General features: G+C 46.9%; 1 long non-coding RNA gene across 1 annotated transcript; it reads left to right on the top strand.

Annotated features, from left to right (window-relative positions):
* Positions 1-831: 831 nt before the first annotated feature.
* On the top strand, positions 832-8035 carry LOC141571058 (uncharacterized). The gene is made up of 3 exons (XR_012495559.1): positions 832-1058; positions 2958-3149; positions 3449-8035. It is a non-coding gene; the product is annotated as an uncharacterized LOC141571058 (long non-coding RNA).
* The last annotated feature ends 960 nt before the right edge of the window (positions 8036-8995 follow it).

Raw genomic sequence — 8995 nt, 5'->3', positions numbered from 1 at the left:
TTTTTTTGGAGGCAAAGGTCAGCACATGCTATGCTCCCAGCCCATGGTGCATTCAAGGAAAATGGATCTCAAAGTAAAGACTTTGAGGGAGATTGGAAAGAAGGTTTCCACAGGCCATGAACTGGTCACACTTTTTAAAATCTCCCTTTAAACGTCTTTATTCTTTCTCCAAAGCTCCTTTCTCGGTAGCCCCCACTTATTTACCCAGGTCCCGTCCAGGAAGCCTCGTCTGCACCCTGGATCCTGGGCTTCCCGAGAGCAGCACTAACTGCTCTGTCTGCACGTCTGCCTCCCGCACTGACTCATAAGCTGCTGGAGGGCAGGGACGGTGTCCCCAGTGCCCAGTGTCGTCGTGGCACATAGTTCACATTTAATGAGTGCGTGCTGCATGGGTGCGTGAACACACGAATGAATGAAACCGAAGAAACAGTTTGGAATCTGCAAAGGTCGACTGATGGGAGTGAGTATGAGAAGGAACTTGCGAGTTATGGGATTTATCCTCTTGAGCTCAGGGTTCTGTCTGTCACTGGGTGCTAACAGGTGTCTGTTAAACAAAGCGTTCCAGGGAAAGGAATTTCACAGCTCTCCCTCTTCCTGTTCTGGCGAAAGCCTGTTGATTCAGACACCAAATTAAGAAGCAGATGAATGGGCACGCGGCATTCCCAGGGCTCAGTCTGTGCTGTTGTCGTCCTGAAGCTAATACTTCACATGGAATACAGTTGAGGTCATATCCTCCCTTTGTTCTTGGACTCCCCTTTCCCCCAAAGGGCAGGGCCAGGAGCTTCATTGCAAAATATTTCTAATGAGCTACATAAAATCCTAAACAAGTAACCAAGGAACTAATTGAAGCAGTTTGCTTCTTCTACCTGTGGCATTTTGAAATTCACCATGTTTTTTTTTCCTTTTCTTTTCTTTTTAATTGTATTGGCACCAAAGAAATGGGATGGGTGCCCCCAAAGGAGCAATTCCGCAGAATGAATCTCTTGGAGTGACTGTAACCACACTGTCTGCCTGTTCTCTGTGCCAGTGACAGCGTGTGCTTAGCGAGCTCTTCCCTGGTGAGTGGGTCTTGTGTTCCTCTTTCTCTGGGTTTGTAGCTGCATTGCAGAGACGGCTTAAAATAACGCAAATCCAGGCCAGGCTGCACCTAGTCGTGAAAGTCAAACCACAGCACCGACAGCCCGAGCTACAGAAACCGAGTCAGGACCACCCTGAGCCTGCAGCCATTATGGTGCATGTCAGGGGGTTGCTGCTCAACAGAAGCCGCCCTCCAGGGGATCGGGACAGCTAGGAAACACAGCCTGCCGCTATGTGTTAGCATTTTCTCCTGGAAAATGTATCTATAGGACAAACGTCTGAAGTCTCTGAAAAAAATATTGCTACATGTGCTCTAAAGACAACAAATAAAATCACCACAGCGTGTTGTCACCAGGTGGGCCTGTGGCGATTAAGCAGCATGCCAGGGGTTTTTGGCGCATTGGGGAAGACCAAGCCAGGAAGAGAATGTCAGAGGCTGTCAGCCTGCTGCACAGCTGCAAACGCCCTAAGAGAGTCAGACAGGAAAACCTGACATCTGCCAGGGAACAATGTCTCCAGATATCCTTGTGTTCTAATGCCGTCTGTTCTTAACCCATATCTGGAAGAAGGAAGCCCAGGGTACATGTTATAAGGAGTACCCACTTGATTGCCAAGGTCAGCTTAGCCCAGAGACAAGAGTGACTACTTCCACGTTGGCTATGGGCCAACATGAGTAACTTGTCATATAATGCCTCATTTATTCCCCGTAAAACTCTGAGTTGAGTCATATTAAGCCCATTTAATGGACAAGAATGAACTCAGTGAGGCTAAGGAACTCTAGCCCAAAGGCGGAGAAAGCCAGGCAAATGGAGATTAGCCCAATCATATTCGTCACATTGGAAACTCCAGTGTTCACCTGCTCATCCTGCATCTCTTGAGGCTGCACGTAGGGACAGTCCTAAGGTGGAGACTGGAGGCAGGAGAGGTGTGACCGGCTCTAGTGAGGTAGAGAGTCCTCACTTAGCCCGCCTGCCACCAGGTATGTGGGGTTGGAGATGTGAGTTCTACCACCGACCTGGCCGCCTCTGGCAAGTCACATGACCTTTCTGAACAGCAATGTTCTTGTCCACAGATGGAAACACGCCCCTTCCACAGGAAATACTCAGCCTGGGGTAGGAGCTCCATGAAACTGTAAGAGGGAAGTTGGGTAGTGAAACATAGTATTCAGAAAACTTCTTAATGCCAAACACGTCTCCAGGCTAGAGTGAGGGGAAAGGAATTGTTAGCGAGGAAATTGGGTGAAATAGAATCTATTCACAAGGAATTATAGTGACTGAATCACCCTGCATGAGAGCTAGCCAACTGCACATCAGCTTAGAAGCCCTGGTTCCTCAGAGTGTGGCCCACAGAATAGCCCCGCTGTGCCATCTAGGCCCCAGCCCACATCTATTGAATCAAAACCTGCGCTTTAACAAGAGCCCCAGGTGACTGCGTATATGTTGGAGTCTGAGATGTAACGTGAGGCCAGCACTTGGACTCTGGATTCATATCCTGGTTGGGCCACTTAGTGGCCGTGATTTTGGTTTGTGGCTTAACTATTCTGTGAGAGATAGATCCAGGTTTTGTGGGGCCTAAAGCATATATGGTTGGGTGCATCATCTTTAGGAAAAAAGATTATAACGTGACAAATACAAAATTAGGTGCTGAACACCAGCTCTTCTTATCGTCCTGCAATGACCTCCCTCCCCTCTGAAGCCCCAAGGTACCTTCCTGCATCCTTAGCTCAGAAGGCCATACAAACCTCATTTTCCCTTTCTGTCCCTGAACCTCTCTTATATGGGAGTAGTGGGTGTCTCTGACTCTTTCTTGAATGTGAGGTTCCCAAATATATGAGTGTAATTAAATTTGGTTATTTTCTCTTGTTAATCTGTCTTGTGTAGATTTGATTATTAGACCGACCAGAAGACCCTTGAGGGAACAGGACAATTTTTCCCTCCCCCACAAAAATGGAGAGAGTAGAACAGGAACAGGAACTCCAGACACAATAATAATTCAAGAACAAAGACAGAAGGGATCCCTAATTTCCTAAATCCCTCAACCTTCAGCCACCTCTGCACCATCCAGGTTTCCAGGTACCTTGCATACCTGAGTCAATCCATCTGGCTGTTTTCTGGGAGCTGAGTGGCACCCCCAGGGCATCCTGCAGTTCAAGGACAGTGGGCCCCCAGGGTTGCGTGGAGGAGCACGTGGTTTAAGAGCAATTCTGCTACTTGCTCAGTGTGTGTGGGCAAGTGCTTAATGCCCCTGAGCCCACTTTCCTGAGCTATAAAGTGTGTAATGAGGATTAAATGAGATCAGGAATGTGCCTGATTTATAGCAGGTGCTCAATAAATCACAACCCTGGCCTGACCCCTCGTCTCTTCACCCTCAGGGAGCTCCAAAGTGCCACATACCAAACAGCAAGCTTGGTGTCCTGGAAGAATGCCAACCGTCTCTCCTCCCTTCTCTACCTAGATGTGTGAATAATTTCATTCCTGTTTATTGAAGAATTAACCTAACTATACTTTTTCTCGCACTCACTTTTGCCCTCCGAAAATTTGCTCCATTAATTTTACTTCCTTTTTCATATCTGTCATCTGAGGCTCCAAATATTGATCTCTCTCCATCCTAAAAACACTTTCCTCATCCTTGCCATTCTCAATGCCATCCTCTTTCTCTTCTTTTTTTTCACCATTACACTTCTCGAAATGATGAGTTGCATTTGTTGCAGCTGGTTGTCTCAAAGGCCCTCCGTGAACTCCTACTGCCAAGCCCAGCGGTGCCCCCGGGGCCAGCCTCCCTTCCTGCCGCTGCACCTGAGGACGCGCTCTGTCCTGGCACCTGGAATTTTCATGACAGCCCCTCCTCATGTATCACAGTAATTCAACTTTGATGTTTTAGTGTGAAAATAACCATAGACAAAAAACATGTATGAAGTCTGACAATTCAGTTCACGAACTCATCCTAGAAAAAGTGTTCCATACCTCATTGCTGAATATCACTACGGTCACCTTTGAAGTACTCCCCTTGGGAAGCTTTGCACTGAAGCCAGCGCCTAGTCCACCCTTCAAAGCAATTTTGGAATTATTTTTCTGGAATGGCCATCAGAGCTGTCGTTGTATTACCCTTGATGTCCTGAATGGCATCAAAATGTCCTCCTTTAAATATCTCCTTTCTCTTCAGGTAAAGAAAGAAGTCACTGAGGGTCAGATCAGGTGAGTAGGGAGGGTGTTCCAATACAGTTATTTGTTTACTGGCTAAAAACTCCCTCACAGACAGTGCCCTGTGAGCTGGTGCATTGTTGTGATGCAAGAGACATGAATTGTAGGCGAAAAGTTCAGTTTGTTTTCATCTAATGTTTTCACACAGCCTTTTCATCACTTCCAAATAGTATACTTGGTTAACTGTTTGTCCAGTTGGTACAAATTCATAATGAATAATCCCTCTGATATCAAAAAAGGTTAGCAGCATCGTTGCAACAAGTTTGCGAACTTAACTGTCATACCTTGTACATATATGAAATATACCTAAAAATATGGAGAATGAAACAAAACCCATGTATCATCCACCACCCAAATTTAACGAGTGCTGACAGTTTGGGTTATTTGCTTCATAATACCTCTCAAACTCTCCCATATCCCTTCTCTTCAGAGGAGACAACTGTTCTGACTTGGTGTGTATCTCCTGACCATGTTTCTAGTCTGACTACAAAAGCCTGTGTCTACAACAGTATATGGGAATGATTTTGTTTTTCCAAATTTACACAAAGCAATTTCATTATATGTGTCTGTCTGCAACCTTTTTCACTCAACATTGTGGTTCTGAGAATTACCCATGTAACTCTATATGCAGACCTAGTTCATTATTTTGAATGTGGCAGAATATTTTTTAGAAGACACATGCTACAACTTTTCTGACCATTTCCCTACTGATGGAGGTCTTGGCTGTTTTCCTGTCCAAACAGGGGTGTAGTGACTATCCTTTGCAGGTCTCCTTCTATATAGCTGCACAAGCATCTGCTTTCCTTATATGTCACCTACTAACAGCCCCTCAACACTTTACTGTGCTTGTTTGCCTTTCTGATTCCCCCACTCGACCCCAAGCAGAGAGTGCATTCATTTCATTTCTATGCTCTTAGTATTCGTACACCATACCTGACTCATAGTGGATTAACATGCAGTGAGGAAGGAAGAAAGGATAGGAGGAGGAAGGAAGGAAGGAAGGAAGGAAGGAAGGAAGGAAGGAAGGAAGGAAGGAAATAGAACTTTCCAGCACCAAGGTCAGGATCAAGGGACTAGCCAGCCATTGGCAATATTTTGTGGAAATCCAGGTATGAAGTTGGAAGTGAGGATTCCAAAAGGCATTTTAATAATGATTTATGTGCCTGGGATCAAAGAACATACTCTCAGCACGGTTTTTACATCTTAGAAAAATGAGAGGCACCTCCTGTATTTTGCTCCAGTGCTTAAGCAGGCTTTTGATAAAAGCCCGTTACAGGCTATTTTGTGTAGTTTTTCAGACGAAGTGAAACTTAATTACGTTAAGCCAGTTAAGACTAGACAGATAACAGACCAGACTTTTATGGTAATTCAGCAAACATGTACTTAACATCTGCTCTGTGCAGGTGCAGCATGGGCGAGCTCTGAGGAGGGCCTGGGTGAAGGCATTGGGTTGGGAAAGTGGGGAGGGGATCAGTGTGAGACTCACTGAGCTGTAATTGACTGGCAGGCAGTTGGGGGAGGTGCTCGGGTTGGACTCGGTCTTGGGCTTCTTCAGGGCTCTGCTAGGTGGTGAGGTCAGCCATTAACCTCCTGCGGGTGTAGCCTTAGCTCCTGGAAAAGTGGGGCCTGGGGCATCTGAGCCACAAGAGGTCTAACGGCTGGGGCAGGGGCAGGACTGCTGGTGAGCCCCGTGGGGATAGGTGCCCAGTAAATACTTGTTACTAAAATGAGAGAGTGGGTTCCTGGTGGCCTTCAGATTCTCAGCCCCCATTCTTCCTGAGGCTCATTATGTCCCTGCAACACACCGACAGACCATTTATAAGTTCCCCCTTGGTTTGAACTTGTTTAATTTGACTTCTGAATGTCGCAATTCACAGTCCCACCAGGCCTGGAGGTGGAGAAGCTGGCAGAGAGCTCTCGGGGATGGAGAGAGAGCTGTTAAGCGTGCTGATGCTGGCCAACACTCAGGCGGTTGATCTAGAAACTGAGAAGTGGCTGCAGAGCTCTTAGCTGTCAAGTATCTGTGGTGACTGTGAGCAATAAGGCATGTTTGTGTGTGTGTGGGGTGGGGGGAGCGGTGTGCAGCCTGGCTTTCTCCTGCAATACCTGGAGCAGTGTAGGCATTCAGATATCTAGCAGGTTTGCCTCTCAATCATAAACTTGGGTCTGCCAGGTAATTGCTTTTCCAATTGCCGTTTTCACTGGGCTGGGAATTACATGTTGGTCATTACTGGACTTCAAGCAGTTCCCAAAGTCACACAGGAATCTAGGAGTCTTAAATGATCCTAGAGGATGAGAGAGGACCTGCCCTCCCCAGCCTAGCAGGATTGCGCCCCAGTTTTCAGTGTCTATGTTCAGAGTGATTCCTGGGAGTCCACTTGTAGGCCACATGTGGGCAGGGGAATCTGCTGAGACCAGGCACCCCGGACTCTGGGGCAGGCCCTCTGTAAGTCATGCCATGTGACCTCTGCATCAGAGCTCTTGCCACCACAAGCCCATCTGACCAGACATTCAGACAGCACCTGTCTTTTGCTAGCCCAGGCCACACAGAAAGTTCTGAGCAGCTCGCTGCCTCCCAAGCCATAAACACAGCATGCAAGGTGATACTCTGCTCTATTTTCAATCCATCACTTTAAAGGGGTTCAAGCATTTTTCTCCCGCAAATATATGCCCCCTCCCGTTCCCTCTCTCCTACTCAGCTGGGACGGGTGGGGTGGGGGCAGAATGCAAAACATTTTCTCAGCAACGCAACCTAAGGCAAGCTTTCTCATTTACTCCCCTGGCCAGTGTGGAGGGTGTCGTATATGTCGTATATGTGTGTTGGGGAAGCAGTGCTGGTTCAGCCTGACCAGCTGTGCACCTGGGTTGTGTCTTTCTGAAATGTCAGCGCTGAGACTTCTGCCTTTGTTCTCTGGGTCCTCTATTACACCTCTCTCCAGGCAATGCTGGCCCTGTACAGGGGAAGTCACAGGATGAAGAAAGTAGGCTGGGTAGAGGTGGTTAGTCCTTCACAGACCACCCAACCACAGGAGTTATCACTCGGGAAAGCGTCTCAGTTAGAGCACTGGGAACCTCTGCACATACCCTTTTCTTGAAGACTCACTAGACAGATAAACACTTTAAAGGTTTTGAGAGGTCACCTCCATGAAAGAGTCCTGTTTACACACCAGCGTCTTCCAAACTGACTCAGCTTCAGGAGCTTATCTTGAGGAACTTGCATGGGTCGGGGGCAGGCTTAGGCTGTTACCCCTGGAACTGGTTGGCTCAGGGGCCTGCAGAAACCTTAGTGCGATGGATTAGTTTCCTATAGCTGCTGTAACAAATTACCAGAAACTGAGTGGCTTAAAACAACACAGACTTATGCTCTTACAGTTCTGTAGGTCAAAAGTCTGAAATGGATCTTATGGTCTTATAAACAACGCAAAAGGAGCCACTTTAAAACAGAGCTGGTGCTGCCATGCCAGAGGAACTGCCTTCACGTCTTATACCTCAAACCCTGGAAATGTTAAAACAGAGCACAATTATCTTTGGACTGGGCCTAGGGCAACACTACAAAAAACAACGACCAAAAAAAAAACCTGTTTGCAAGGATAACAAGAAAGCAGATATGACCACTGGACTGACGACTATCAGACTGAAAATTAAAAATCATTATTTAGAATTAACATCACTATATTGTTACCTACACCAATAGAAATGCCTTCCTTCTATTGATGTAATTGTTCCCTTTCCCTTTCTCATAAATACCTATGGCCTTTGTCTTCTAATAGGAACACTGTTTGGGCTTCTGCCTGCATCAATACATTCCAAATAGCTGTTCTTTAATCTCAAATAAATGCTGTGTGCCTCTAATTGTGAAAGGGCTTTTATTTTTAAGTTAACAGGCTAAAATCAAGATGTCAGTGGGGGTGGGTCCTTCTGGAGAACTGAGGGAAGAATCAGCTGCATCACCTTTGCCACCTGCTCGAGGCCACGTGCATTCCTTGGTTTGCGGCCCCGTCCTCCACGTTCAAGCACAACGTTCCAACCTCTGCTTCCGTCATCATACCACCTTCTCTGACTCTCCCCCTCCTGCCTCCCTCTTATGATGACCCTTGTGGTTATATCAGCCCCACCTGGATAACCCAGGATACTCTCCCCAAGACCCTTAACTTAATCACTTCTGCAAAAGTAACATTCACAGGGGTTGAGGGTTAGGATGCAGACATATTTTGGTGTCATTGTTCTGTCTACCACAGTGCATGGTGTTAAAAGGATGGAGTGGGCTCTTTGAATCCTTGATCAGATTCAGGCAACGGTCTGTCATGTCCCGTGGAACTGGCTAGTCCTTTTCTCAGACAGGCCTCTGTTAGTAAATCCAGATGAGCCCCTGGGAATTCTGCCCACCAATGCCAGCAGGAGTGGGAGGACAACCTGTGGACAAACCCACTCCAGTTTTAGACTCTGAAAGCTGAGCTGTGACGTAAGCCGCCCTGCTTGTCCAAGCCATTCGATGAAGCCTCTCAAGAAACAAGATAGAAATGGGCCAATGAGGAACCAGCCTTGTGGCTCTGACACAGCCTCAGTATTCCCAGTCACGACAACCTGGGGAAGCAAAGAAATTCGTGGCTTGTTAAGATCAGGAAAAACAAAACAATACTAGCTGTGCCAAATCCACAGAGCATTAACCAGCTGACAGAGCACATTGTCTCAGGGGTCAGTGCAGGTGGCTGCCTGTT

This window comes from Rhinolophus sinicus, linkage group LG04 (genome assembly GCF_036562045.2).
Source record: "Rhinolophus sinicus isolate RSC01 linkage group LG04, ASM3656204v1, whole genome shotgun sequence".
NCBI lineage: Eukaryota > Metazoa > Chordata > Mammalia > Chiroptera > Rhinolophidae > Rhinolophus > Rhinolophus sinicus.
The sequence above is the reverse complement of the archived record's forward strand: the minus strand, read 5'-3'. Positions and strand labels throughout refer to the sequence as shown.